Source organism: Ranitomeya variabilis, chromosome 1, assembly GCF_051348905.1.
Source record: "Ranitomeya variabilis isolate aRanVar5 chromosome 1, aRanVar5.hap1, whole genome shotgun sequence".
Taxonomy (NCBI): Eukaryota; Metazoa; Chordata; class Amphibia; order Anura; family Dendrobatidae; genus Ranitomeya; species Ranitomeya variabilis.
In genome coordinates, this window is record NC_135232.1 from 191,054,549 (window position 1) to 191,069,334 (window position 14,786).

Here is a 14,786-nt window from a genome sequence, read left to right on the forward strand (position 1 = left end):
CCCCTGATGTGCCGAAACAGTGGAAACCCCCCAATTATAACTGAAACCCTAATCCAAACACACCCCTAACCCTAATCCCAACAGTAACCCTAACCACACCTCTAACCCTGACACACCCCTAACCCTAATCCCAACCCTATTCCCAACCGTAAATGTAATCTAAACCCTAACCGTAACTTTAGCCCCAACCCTAACCCTAACTTTAGCCCCAACCCTAACTGTAGCCTTAACCCTAGCTCCAACCCTAGCCCTAATGGGAAAATGGAAATAAATACATTTTTTTTCCCTAACTAAGGGGGTGATGAAGGGGGGTTTGATTTACTTTTATAGCGAGTTTTTTAGCGGATTTTTATGATTGGCAGCCGTCACACACTGAAAGACGCTTTTCATTGCAAAAAATATCTTTTGCGTTACCACATTTTGAGAGCTATAAATTTTCCATATTTTGGTCCACAGAGTCATGTGAGGTCTTGTTTTTTGCGGGACGAGTTGACGTTTTTATTGGTAACATTTTCGGACATGTGACAGTTTTTGATCGCTTTTTATTCTGATTTTTGTGAGGCAGAATGACCAAAAACCAGCTATTCATGAATTTGTTTTGGGGGAGGCGTTTATACCGTTCCGCGTTTGGTAAAATTGATAAGCAGTTTTATTCTTCGGGTCAGTACGATTACAGTGATACCTCATTTATATTATTTTTTTATGTTTTGGCGCTTTTATATGATAAAAACTATTTTATGGAAAAAATAATTATTTTTGCATCGCTTTATTCTCAGGACTATAACTTTTTTATTTTTTTGCTGATGATGCTGTATGGCGGCTCGTTATTTGCGGGACAAGATGACGCTTTCAGCGGTACTATGGTTATTTATATCTGTCTTTTTGATCGCGTGTTATTCCACTTTTTGTTCGGCGGTATGATAATAAAGCGTTGTTTTTTGCCTCATTTTTTTTTTTTTTTCTTACGGTGTTTACTGAAGGGGTTAACTAGTGGGCCAGTTTTATAGGTCGGGTCGTTACAGACGCGGCGATACTAAATACGTGTACTTTTATTGTTTTTTTTTATTTTATTTAGATAAAGAAATATATTTATGGGAATAATATATATATATTTTTTTCATTATTTTGGAATATTTTTTTTTTTTTTTTTTTTTTACACATTTGTAAAAATTTTTTTTTACTTTTTTATTTTGCCCCAGGGGGGGACAATATAGATCGGTGATCTGCCAGTTTGCATAGCACTCTGACAGGTCACCGATCTGAGAGAAGTGCAGGCTGCTTCACAGTGCCTGCTCTGAGCAGGCTTCTGTGAAGCCACCTCCCTCCCTGCAGGACCCGGATCCGCGGCCATCTTGGATCCGGGTCTGGAGCAGGCAGGGAGGGAGGTAAGACCCTCGCAGCAACGCGATCACATCGCGTTGCTGCGGGGGGCTCAGGGAAGCCCGCAGGGAGCCCCCTCCCTGCGCGATGCTTCCCTGCACCGCCGGCACATCGCGATCATGTTTGATCGCAGTGTGCCGGGGGTTAATGTGCCGGGAGCGGTCCGTGACCGCTCCTGGCACATAGTGCCGGATGTCAGCTGCGATAGGCAGCTGACACCCGGCCGCGATCGGCCGCGCTCCCCCCGTGAGCGCCGCCGATCGCGCTGGACGTACTATCCCGTCCGTGGTCATGGGGGCCCACCCCACCTCGACGGGATAGTACGTCCGATGTCAGGAAGGGGTTAATCATTTTGTCTGCAAATGGTGCATAAAAGTTATTCACAAAAGTGTAGTATGTCCTTTTGTAACTACACCTGTGCACCGTGACACTGCTTTTGCTGACATAATACTTGGGTACATGAACAATTAGGGCTTTTGATATGTGGCCCCACAATTTTATGTATACCCCTGATCAGCATCGAACTGGAGCACCTTGGGCCCACCAGAGAAAATCATTCTTGGGGCCCACTATGTAGCTACATAGAAATAAATACAAGACCACCAATTGTGCGGTAAAACGTGCTAATATCAGGGTATAATATAAGGTAGTACATGTCTTAATTATGTAGCAGGGGTTGGGTTGGCCAGCACAAAGAAAATAAAGTAGCCCCCTCATAGAATATAATGTAGCCCCCTCACAGAATAAACAGTAGCCCCCTTCATAGAATATAATGTAGCCTCCATCATAGAATATAATGCAGTCCCCCCTCATAGGGTATAATGTAGCCCCCTCATATAGTATAATGCAACCCCACCACAGAATATAATGTAGCCCCCTCAGAGTATAATGCAACACCCCATAGAGCATAATGCTACCCCCTCATATAATATGATGTCGCCCCAGAATATAATGTAGTCCCGAGAGAATAATGCAGCCCCCACACAGAATATAATGCAGCCCCCTCAAAAAGCATAATGCAGCCCCCCCTCATAGGGTATAATGCAGCCCCCTCCACCTCCATCATTGCTCTCCCCCTCCATCCCCATCATTGTCCTCATCACCACCTCCATCATTGCCTTCTCCCTTATACCACCATTGTCCTTTCCACCACTACCATCATTGTCCTTTACACCACAACCATCATTGCTTTCTCCCCCACCCCCATCATTGCCCATTTCAACACCTCCATCATTGCCTACCCCCACCACCCCATCATTGTCCTTTCCACCACAACCATCATTGCTTTCTCCCCCACCAATAACATCATTGCCTATTTCAACACCTCCATCATTGCCTCCCCCCACAACCATCATTGCGTTCTCCCCTACCACCCCATCATTGCCTATTCCACTACCTCCATCATTGCCCATTTCAACACCTCCATCATTGCCTCCCCCCACCACTCCATCGTCCTTTCCATCACCATCAACATTGCCTTCTCCTCCACCACTGCTCTCTCCATCACCCACTTCATTGCCCTATCCAATACACACACAGCACCATTCTCACACACACAGCACCACACACACAGCACCACACCACTCTCTCTCACACACACACATACAGCACTGCACCAAATACACACACGCAGGCAGACAGACAGACACACAGCATCACTCACTTCTCTGCACTTTCCCCACAGCACATCCCGGCAGCATCTTCATTGCCAGCAGCTTTCTGTCTGAAACAGCCACGCATTGAATGATGATGTCATCCAGCCATGCTGTGTCAGACAGGAAGCGGCAGGCAGGAAGCAGGACGGCATCGGATCCCTGCAGCTCCACTCCGCTGCCAAGTTGCAGGGATTGCTCCCTGCCCGCTGATTGCACTCAGGGTTAGCCGCCCTGCAGTGCCCACCTCTGGGGCCCCGATGCAGCCACACTGGCTTTACATGCAGGCAGTGTTAGCCTCAGCCTGCGGCTAACACTAACCGCTATTAAAGTGAAATGAATGCTCACTCCTCTCCACGCCCATGGGGGGGGTCTCCTGTCTCCAGTTGCTGCTCCGCTGGCACCAGGTGGGCCCCCTTGACTCAGGGGCCCCATAGCTGCTGGGTGTGCCATTATTAGCGACACGCCACTGGTTGGGGGCACCTGGAGCAGTGGGGGCCCTAGACAGCTGCTGGCCAGTATGCCAGCAGGTGTCAGTGCCAGGGCCCACCGGAGAATCCTCCGGTTCTCCGGTGGGCCAGTCCGACCATGCCCCTGATGTATATGTTGGAGGGTTATTCTCAACATTAGACTGGAGTACCATACTGCTTCACAGTCTTTTTTACCTCCTTGTTGCTGTTACTTGAGTGTGCTTTCCTCATTGAGTGACAGTTCTAATTCAGTAGTTTCATCCTGCTGGTGAGCTTCCTCCTATTACTGTGACACGTTAATGGTCTGTCAGTACTTGTTCTGAAGTGTACTCTGTTATCGCTATATTTACATCTAAATATGAGGGGAGTTAACTTGACAACATGCTGTACATAGAGAAAAGCCCTAATTGCAGGGGAATGATAGCAAATAGAAACAGCAAGTCAATTGCAAACTTGCTTATTTTCATGCTGTCTAAAGCAATTTATTTACAATTTAATAACATGAGAATAACTCTGTAATGAGTTTCTTGTGAAATACCAGAGCCATTGGCTCTCTAGCATTTTTAGATACTTAATTACGATGTTCTATTTTGTTTTTTAATCAGTTATTTAACTACAAGGTACCCATTTCCGCTTTCTGCACTGGGCCCCTTATCAACCCATATCTAACACAAAAACTATCCAGTGGTTGGTATGCATCACAAAAACCGCCACAAAAATAAAAAGATTCCAACCTAAAGGAATGAAGTAAACACTATCTTAACTCACTCACAATACAAAACATCATATACATAAAAGTGTACTATATTGTGACACTGCTGGGACATGGTTATGACAGAATATAGCTTAAAAATAAATAGCAAAATTGTTGTGACATCACAATAGAGCACTCAGTTCAGTCTATGTATAGAGAAAAACACAAGCATAAACACTAAGGACAAACATCACCAAAAATAAAACAGTCTAGAAAGAAAAGAATGACACTACTGTAATATCATAATACAGCAAAGTCACAAAGACAGGCAAACACACTTGTGACATTATCACAGTAGAACACAGCCTATATATTGTACCATAATCAAAACAGAACACAGCTAAAAAATAAATAAATAATAAATCACAATACATACAGTTGTGTTCAAAAGTTTACATACCCCAGCAGAATTTTTGCTTTCTTTGCCTTTTTTTCCAGAGAATATAAAACATAACACCAAAACTTTTTCTCCACTCCTGGTTAGTGGTTGGGTGAAGCCATTTATTGTCAAACTACTGTGTTTTCTCTTTTTAAATCATAATGACAACCCAAAACATCCAAATGACCCTGATCAAAAGTTCACATACCCCGGTGATTATGGCCTGATAACATTCACATAACTTGACATAATCGGGTCTGAATGGCTACTAAAGGTAACATCCTCACCTGTGACCTGTTTGCTTGTAATCAGTGTGTGTGCATAAAAACTGAGTGAGTCTCTGGGATCCAGACAGACTTTTGTATCTTTCATCCAGCCACTGACATTTCTGGATAGTGAGTCATGGGGAAAGCAAAAGAATTGCCAACGGATCTACGGGAAAAGGTAATTGTACTGTATAAAACAGAAAAGGGATAAAAAAAAGATATCCAAGGAATTAATAATGCCAGTCAGCAGCATTCAAACTGTGATTAACAAATGGAAAATCAGAGGCTCTGTAAAAACAAAACCACGGTCAGGTAGACCAACAAAAATTTCGTCCACAACTGCCAGGAAAATTGTCCGGGATGCAAAGAAAAACCCACAAATAACATCAGCTGAAATACTGGACTCTATGAAAACTAGCGGTGTGGCTGTTTCAAAATGTACAATAAGGAGGCACTTGTCACGGGAGTACTGGGTAGACTAAGGCTGGTTACCCGGGCCCCTGCGATATCCCTCAGGCTAGGGAAACCCTGTCTGTCCCTTTCCCAGAAGTTACACTAAAGGTGTGCATGTCTGGGCCGCCAGGCCTGACCCTGTCTCCTGTTTCAGCCCTAAGCTGAAACCACCACCCGCCACCCAGTGAAGAGACCACACACCAATCCCCACAGAAAGCACAGACAGGGAAAACTGAAAAACGCACCACGCCGCAGACACACAGGAATACACTATAATGTGCACAGGGCAAAACAAATACAAATATAGGAAGGAGGAATATGACAAAGGATAATACACCACCAGATACGATATTCCTGCAACAAGACCACCACTCCAGACTGGAATCACTAGGCACAAAGCACAAGCTATAATCGGCGACGCCCAAAGTCCAGCACGACTATTTAAAGGCCATGGGCGTGACCCAGCCTCCAACCAAATTACCAGCTAGATTAACCCCGAGCAAGCTGGATAAAATCTAGCCGACGCCACTGAGCGTGTAGTGGATGCATGTGAAATTACCGCTGTCTGTCGGACACCCTAGTGTGAACAGCGTCCGACATGACAGTACCCCGCCTTCTACGAGGGACCCCAGGGCCCTCACGACTTATAGGACCCGGCTTGTCCAGATGGCGGCGGTGAAACATACTGACCAGCCGGTCCTCATGTATGTCCAAGGCTGGTACCCAGGACCTCTCTTCCGGCCCATAACCACGCCAATGTACCAGGTACTGTAATGTGCGGCGCACTACTCGACAGTCAACCACCTTGGAGACTTCAAACTCCAAATTGCCATCCACCAAGACTGGAGGTGGCATAGGTGCCGTGTCCACAGAACCCACCACCTTTTTTAATAAAGATCTGTGTAACACGTTGTGTATTTTATATACTGTAGGGAGTGCCAAACGGTAGGCTACCAGGTTAATGATGGCGGCAACCCTAAATGGACCAATAAACCTTGGACCCAATTTCAAGGATGGAATCTTGAGTTTTATGTTTTTTGTGGACAACCACACCCAGTCACCCACACTCAGGTCCGAACCTGTCACACGTTTACGGTCAGCCACTCGATTGTACCTTGCACCTACGCTTAAGCAAGCGCTGTTTCACTCTCCTCCACACGGATGCCAGTTGTGCTCCTAACTGGTCCTCCTCCGGGACGCCAGTAGAACCCCCCTGACGCAGAGTACAAAACTGAGGATGGAGCCCGTAAACACAAAAGAACGGGGACTCCCCAGACGATTCCTGACGGTGATTATTTATAGCAAACTCAGCCAAAGGAAGGAAAGTCGACCACTCCTCCTGATTGTCAGAAACAAAACAGCGTAAGTACTGCTCCAAATTCTGGTTCATACGCTCGGTCTGACCATTTGACTGAGGATGAAACGCAGAAGAATGCGACAACTTGATCCCCAGCCGTGAGCAAAAAGCTTTCCAAAATTTTGCCACAAACTGAGTACCCCTATCAGACACAATGTCAGACGGGACCCCGTGAAGTCTGACCACCTCCTGCACAAAAACCTGAGCCAGAGTCTTCGCGTTAGGCAACGAGGGCAAGGACACAAAGTGCGACATCTTTGAGAACCGATCAACAACCACCAGAATGACCGTGTTCCCAGCAGAGGAGGGCAAATCTGTGATAAAATCCATGGAAATCTCCATCCATGGCCTACTGGGTACCCCGAGAGGATGTAGTGTGCCAGCAGGACGAGAGCGGGACGTCTTAGCCCTAGCGCACGTGGTACATGCTACGTACGAGACCACGTCCTGTCGGATTTTGGGCCACCAAAACCGACGCGACACCAACTCCAAGGTACCCCTAACCCCTGGATGGCCAGCCAGGACAGCATCATGATGCTCACCCAACACCTTTAGGCGAAGATGGAGCGGTACAAATGATTTATTAATGGGAAGCTCTGGTGGTACCTCCTCCTGAGCCTCGGCAATCTCAGCCTCAACTTCGGTCGTGAGAGCCGAGACCACTACACCCTTTTGGAGGATGGGTACCGGATCTTCCCGAGGTTCTCCCCCCGGAAAACACCTGGACAAAGCATCCGCCTTAGTGTTCTTAGACCCTGGTCGGTACGTAACAAAAAAGTTTTTCAACATTTCATAAATGATGTATTCTCGCATGTTCTGGGGAAATTCGTTATTGTGTACCTAGATGACATTCTCATTTATTCATGCGACCGTGATACTCATTTAGAGCATGTGAGGCAGGTGTTACAGCTACTCAGGGAAAATAAGCTCTATGCTAAACTTGAGAAATGTGTATTTTCCGTTCAGGAGTTGCCTTTCTTGGGTTATATTGTGTCTGCTTCACGGTCGCATGAATAAATGAGAATGTCATCTAGGTACACAATAACGAATTGCCCCAGAACATGCGAGAATACATCATTTATGAAATGTTGAAAAACTGCAGGCGCGTTTGTCAACCCAAATGGCATCACCAAATTTTCAAAATGACGCTCAGGAGTATTAAAAGCCGTCTTCCACTCATCACCTTGACGGACTCTTATGAGGTTGTATGCCCCCCTGAGGTCAAGCTTGGAAAACCACTTAGCACCAGCCTCCTGGTTGAACAAATCAGGTATCAGTGGCATAGGGTATGGATCACGAACCGTAATCTGGTTTAACTCCCTGAAATCCAGACACGGGCGTAGTCCGCCATCTTTCTTTTTAATGAAGAAGAACCCCACTGCCACCGGTGAGAACGAAGGCCTGATGTGCCCTTTGCTCAGACTCTCAGCAATGTAGTCTTTTAACGCTTGCCTCTCAGGACCAGAGATGTTGAGCATCCTAGCTTTCGGCAATTTGGCCCCTGGTTTAAACCTAATAGTACAGTCATAGGGGCGATGTGGTGGCAATTCTGAGCAACCCTTCTCTGAGAACACATTCGCAAAATCCAGCAGTGACTCAGGAATGCTTGGAGTCACAGCGGACACACATGTGGCCAATGCGGACAACAAGACTCATGGCAGACTCTAGAGAAGCAGGAGTCTCATACATCAAAAGGGCTTGTTTAACCCTTCTCGAAACCCCTTATACAAACTGACTCCGCAGCGCCGGTTAATTCCATTGTGTGTCCACCGCCCAACGGCGAAATTCAGAACAGTAATCCTCCGCCATTCGCTCCCCCTGGCGGAGAGCACGTATTTTAGATTCTGCTAGAGCCAACTGTCAGGATCATCATATATGAGTCCAAGAGCAGAAAAAAAACTCTCCACTGAGTTAAAAGAAGCTGAATCAGAAGGTAATGAAAACGCCCATGCTTGGGGATCTCCGTTCAGTAATGACAAAACCAAGCCCACACGCTGAGCCTCATTACCTGAGGAAAGCGGGCGCATACGAAAATATAATTTGTAAGCTTCACGGAAAACAACAAGTTTACTGCGTTCCCCAGCAAACCTCTCAAGTAAAGGGATTTTTGGCTCTGCAACTCTACCTGCAGTGTCTACTTGCACATTAGACACCACAAGACCCTGTTGCTGAACTGCCCCCTTCAATTCAGTGAGCTGTAAGGACAGCGCCTCCAAATGGCGGGTTAAGGAAGTCATGGGATCCATGACGTAAAAAACTTTTTTTTTTTTTTGGGGCCGATTATAATGTCACGGGAGTACTGGGTAGACTAAGGCTGGTTACCCGGGCCCCTGCGATATCCCTCAGGCTAGGGAAACCCTGTCTGTCCCTTTCCCAGAAGTTACACTAAAGGTTTGCATGTCTGGGCCGCCAGGCCTGACCCTGTCTCCTGTTTCAGCCCTAAGCTGAAACCACCACCCGCCACCCAGTGAAGAGACCACACACCAATCCCCACAGAAAGCACAGACAGGGAAAACTGAAAAATGCACCACGCCGCAGACACACAGGAATACACTATAATGTGCACAGGGCAAAACAAATACAAATATAGGAAGGAGGAATATGACAAAGGATAATACACCACCAGATACGATATTCCTGCAACAAGACCACCACTCCAGACTGGAATCACTAGGCACAAAGCACAAGCTATAATCGGCGATGCCCAAAGTCCAGCACGACTATTTAAAGGCCATGGGCGTGACCCAGCCTCCAACCAAATTACCAGCTAGATTAACCCCGAGCAAGCTGGATAAAATCTAGCTGACGCCACTGAGCGTGTAGTGGACGTATGTGGAATTACCGCTGTCTATCGGACGCCCTAGTGTGAACAGCGTCCGACATGACAGCACTTGAAGAAAAATGGGCTACATGGTAGAGTCGCCAGGAGAAAGCCATTACTGCACAAATGCCACAAAATAGCTCACCTACAATACGCAAAACAGCACAGAGACAAGCCTCAAAACCTCTAGAACAAGGTAATTTGGAGTGATGAGACCAAAATTGAACTTTTTGGCCACAACCATAAACGTTACATTTGGAGAGAAGTCAACAAGGCCTATGATGAAAGGCACACCATTCCTACTATAAAGCACGGAGGTGGATCACTGATGTTTTGGGTATGTGTGAGCTACAAAGGCACAGGAAGCTTGGTCAAAGTTGAAGGATGGATGAATACAGCACGTTATCAGCAAATACTGGAGGCAAATATGCACTCATCAGCCCGGATGCTGCGCATGGGACGTACTTAGACGTTCCAACATGACAACCATTCAAAACACAAGGCCAAGTCGACCTGTCATTGGCTACAGCAGAACAAAGTAAAGGTTCTGAAGTGACCATCTCAGTCTCCTGACCTCAATATCATTGAACCACTCTGGGGAGATCTCAAGCGTGCAGTTCGTGCTAGACAGCCCAGACATTTATAGGCACGGGAGGCTTTTTGCCAAGAAGAGTGGGCAGCTTTAAAAATCTGAGAAAATAAAGAACCTCATCCACAACTACAACAAAAGACTTCAAGATGTCATTGTTGTTAGAGGGGTAATAACAAGAAATGGGGTATGTGAACTTTTGATCATGGTCATTTGGATGTTTTGGGTTATCATTATGATTTAAAAAGAGAAAACTCAGTAGTTTGACAATATATGGTTTCACCCAACCACTAACCATGAGTGGAGAAAAAGCTTTGGTGTTATCATTCATATTCTCTGAAAAAAGGCCAAGAAAGCAATAATTCTGCCGGGTTATTTAAACTTTTGAGCACAACTGTAACAGGTTATACAACGGCCTAGGGATAACTTCTATAATCACAATATATCACAACCTAGTAATAAAGACCAAAACCCTGATTCATCAAAGTGACTACGCCAGTAAATCGCTTTCAAAAGTCACAATATTTTTGTGCAACGCAGTGTGGCACAAAAATGTTTTGACTTGGCCTTTATACACCAGTTTTGCACAGCTACATCAAAATGGGCGGAGCTGGGGCATGACAGCATGGTTTGTCTAATTCATGACGAGCTGTGGCGTACCTTACACCAGAAATCTCACTCTAGTCTATCATTGGAGGAAGATTTGTGATAAGCCACTTGTCAGATGCTCCTGATTAATTAACAGGCATTTGCCTCTTAATGAATCAATAGTGTCTGACTCCAGAACCCCTCTACCGGTCATCTAGACAGGGGTAAACATTGGGGCCAAACTGTTGTGACTGATCACAATTGAACACAGCCCAGGTATAAAGGTAAACACTATTGTGACAATCTATATATATAATTGTCTAAGGGTTTTTCTGTCTGTCTGTCTGTCTGTCCTGGAAATCCCGCGTCTGGCGGCCTCGACCAATCAGCGACGGGCACAGTATTGACGCAGATGTCATAATGGTTGCCATGGCGACGATGATGTCATAAAGGTTGCCTCGACCAATCAGCGACGGGCACAGTCTGCCGCGAATTCTGGAATCATCATAGTCCATATACTACGGGGACATGCATATTCTAGAATACCCGATGCGTTATAATCGGGCCACAGTCTAGTATCAAAATAATATACAGCTTAAACCAAAGGCATGTACTTTCATGAAATCATAATAATAAAACACAATTAAAGAATAGCAAACAGTTTTGTGACCTATCAGAATAGAACATTACCTATAAATTAATACATAGGGGTCGATTCATCAAGACTCCTGCTCATGCTACGTCAGTCTTGATGAAGAACAAGGTATTAAATTCATTAAGAGGTGCATGTGCATGCTACTTGTTGAATTTGGTGCATCTTCTGAGTGGCATGTGCCTCCATGTGCTACACCAGAAATACTACTTTAGGCAGAGAGTGGAGTAGCATTTCTAGAGCACAACACACCAGAACTTTTGTTGAATTTGATAGGCGAGTGGCCACGCTCGGTCCCAACCTGGGTCCACACCAGCTCGGGTACATACATATGCACAAGCTTGTCTGAGCCTGCAGATATTCTGTATGGGTACAGGAAAATCTCCCAGAAGAACAAAATGATCCAGAGTTATAGTTCATAATGTACAATTCTTTCGCCTGACATCATTGTTGAGGCCGGTCATGCTGGTGCTTGTCAAACTATTAGGCTGACCTCACAAGTGAGGTGACCCATAGTTTTGGCCAGGTGTAGATAGGGAGCAAGTTATCATAGAATTGATTATATATTACACAGTTCTTTCTATGGCTGAAGCAAAATTTAATTTAGCATCATAATTGACTAATTTTGTTGTTATGTTATTGTTAAATTGGATTTTAGGAGACAAAAAGTAGGAGAACTGATGGGGTGTAGACATTACCTTGGCCTGTCTGATGAGGTCCCAGTAAAACTGTTTGAGAACTCCTGAACTCTATCTTTACAGCTGAAACGCTTCTTTGAGACACAATTACTTTTATCTTTTGTATTGTATGGGGAGTGTGGGTTGTATAATATTTTCCAATGTCTAAATACATTTTGCCAGCACAAAGCTTGTGCAAACTTTGTGTCTGGTTTGTGGCAGGAGATTTCACAATTAAGACATCTATCATGAGCCTTGTCACACTTAAATACACATGTAAGTGTCATTATTTGTCAAAGACTGTCAAATAGTGTCATTTTTTATATGGTGCCAGAACACGCTCCTGCTGAATCTGACTATCTCCATGCTTTGATATGTAAAATATCAACTTTATTATTTTACAAACATTTGTAGAAGGTATACCACATACTGAAAAAGAATTAATTGCTGATTTCAATGGATCAAAAACAGCAACATGATTGTCTGCCCTGTGTTACACATTGTGTGACAGACACTGAATTTCCTTCCCATATGAGGTTTTCACATTCTGTGAACTTATTTCTTCATCCAATTCACCGGTAAATGCCTTTGCTGCGTCCCTAGTGTGCAATTGTTGATCACTCTTTTTATATCTGGGCCCATAAACAATGAGCAATCACATGCTTAATGGAGAATTACAGTATGACTACTAACACGGCGGAGCATGTTGAGAACCTTTCATGAACCGAGCAAGCAGCAAACAATGGAAGTCATGCTGTAATATAAAACCTTTAAATAGAAATCTCTTTCCGTCATCATGGCTTAGACACGTTTTCTAGGTTTGGTCATGACATGTACATTCCTGCTTTGTTTTATATGTGGAGGGTTCAGTTACCCTAGTTCTCCATTATATCTCCTATAACAGGGTCAGAGTTTATGTGGCATCGTCAAGACAATGGGTTATTTATTTTTTAACAATCTCGAGCCATGGTGACTTGATGGATGAACGCTGTATAGGAAGATTAATATTGTGCAAGCCTAGAGAGATCCACCAAGTTATCTTCAGAGTATCAAGCCATCAGGGTTGCTACTATCGTGGTAGCAACGGGTTATATCGCTACCTAATTCACTGGCCATTGCAAAAAGGACCCGGTTTGATATTGATAGTTGTCATTTAGTTGCTGGACCATGGATTCATGTTATGCAACATTTATTGTAGTACTAGAACAAATGCCAGATGAAAATAGCAATGTGGATGGACAGCTTTACAATGGCCCAGTGTTATGCATTATAAGCTACATTTGGAAAAATAAATGTTGCAGTTTGCTGATTAATAGGGTCAGATGTTATTTTGAAGCTCCTGGGCCTCATTGTAAAATCTGTAATAGGACCCTTAAATTATCATGCATAATTAAATGGAACCTGTAACTTGATGCATACTTCCCAGTCCAGGGCAGCCTAAAGTCGGGGTCCCACAGCCATAGATTCTCTCATGCAAGATACGGTAATCTGGCCGATTATGCTAATGTCACTAGGATCAAACATTGTCAGCGTTTGATCCTAGTGTCATGTTAGTGTGATCTGATTGCAACACAGATTCAGAGAAGTTGGAGAAATTAATTTCTCCATCTTCTCCATTGTCTCTGTGCGCCTACATCAGACTGCACTCGGATTACCCAACAAACATTATATTTTCTGTTGGACATAATTTGGTACGAGTCATGTAATCCGACAAATAGACAAAGCACACTAAGTATGGAATAATATGGCTGGTACATAATAGTGATTAACACTAGAATTAACTGTAAGTAGCATAAAGACAAACCAGCTCAGATAGTGTGACATCTGCAGAACATGTCATTCTCCAAGGCCAGAGCAGGTTCTACAAGGATCAGTAAGGCTTATTTCCACTGGTCACATCATTATATTCCAGAATCATTGGATTATTCTGAACACCTTGTCATCATTTCTTGTTTACAAGCCAATACTTACAATTGTCTTGGATTCCTTAAAGTTACTGTCACACTGCGGCATTGCTATCTTAAATACTTTTGTTATAGTAAGGCAGAGCTTCTGTCATCGTGTTTCAGACTGTCCTAAAATGATGGAAAAGTAAACCACCGATGTCCCTATAACCTAACTTCAAGTAATACAGAATAGGTCAAGCAATCATCCCTCTCTTCTACTGCTATATGCATGTTCAACCAATCTAAACAGTATGGTAAGGTGGGTGGGAGACACTGGTTACGCCAAACCGGGGCGCGTGTGGACTTGTGGACCCACTGTGCCATAGAGTCAGGCCTACCAAGGAAAGAGTGCAGCTAAGCGGCTACATTTTGTACACTGTAGCTCCTGATGATGGAGACAGACTGAGCTGCAGGTAGCCACCAGGTTGCACCCTTGGGCAGAACCTGGTGCTGCAGCTACTGACCCCAGGGGTCAGGTACACTGATTTAGGGCTTAGTTCAGACACACTGGTCTATGATACTGGATTCAGGATTTGATGACTCATGGACCAGGGGATAATGTTCATACACTGGCTGCACTGGGACCAGGGGACTTCAGGAACAAGACTGGCCACATCAGGACCAGAGGACTTTGTATGCAGGACTGGCCACACCAGGACCAGGGGAAAGTGTTGAGGCACTGGCTGCTCACAGACAAGGGACAATGTTCAGGGACTGGCAGCTCCAGGACCAGGGGATGAGGTTCAGGTACTGGCATGCTCCGGGACCAAGTGACGAGGTTCAGGCACTGGCCGCTTCGGGA

At 44.8% G+C, this 14,786-nt stretch overlaps 1 protein-coding gene across 2 annotated transcripts in view; it reads right to left on the reverse strand.

The window, feature by feature from the left end:
• MARCHF3 (membrane associated ring-CH-type finger 3) overlaps positions 1–14,786 on the reverse strand; it is a 304,581-nt gene that overhangs the window by 193,891 nt on the left and 95,904 nt on the right. Inside the window, exon 1 of one of the 2 annotated variants that reach the window (XM_077291268.1) lies at positions 14,010–14,091. The exons of the other annotated variant lie outside the window; for it this stretch is intronic. The gene's annotated coding sequence lies outside the window, so the exon portion shown is untranslated. Of the gene's footprint in view, positions 1–14,009; positions 14,092–14,786 lie in introns of those variants that run through there. 2 annotated transcript variants of the gene reach the window in all.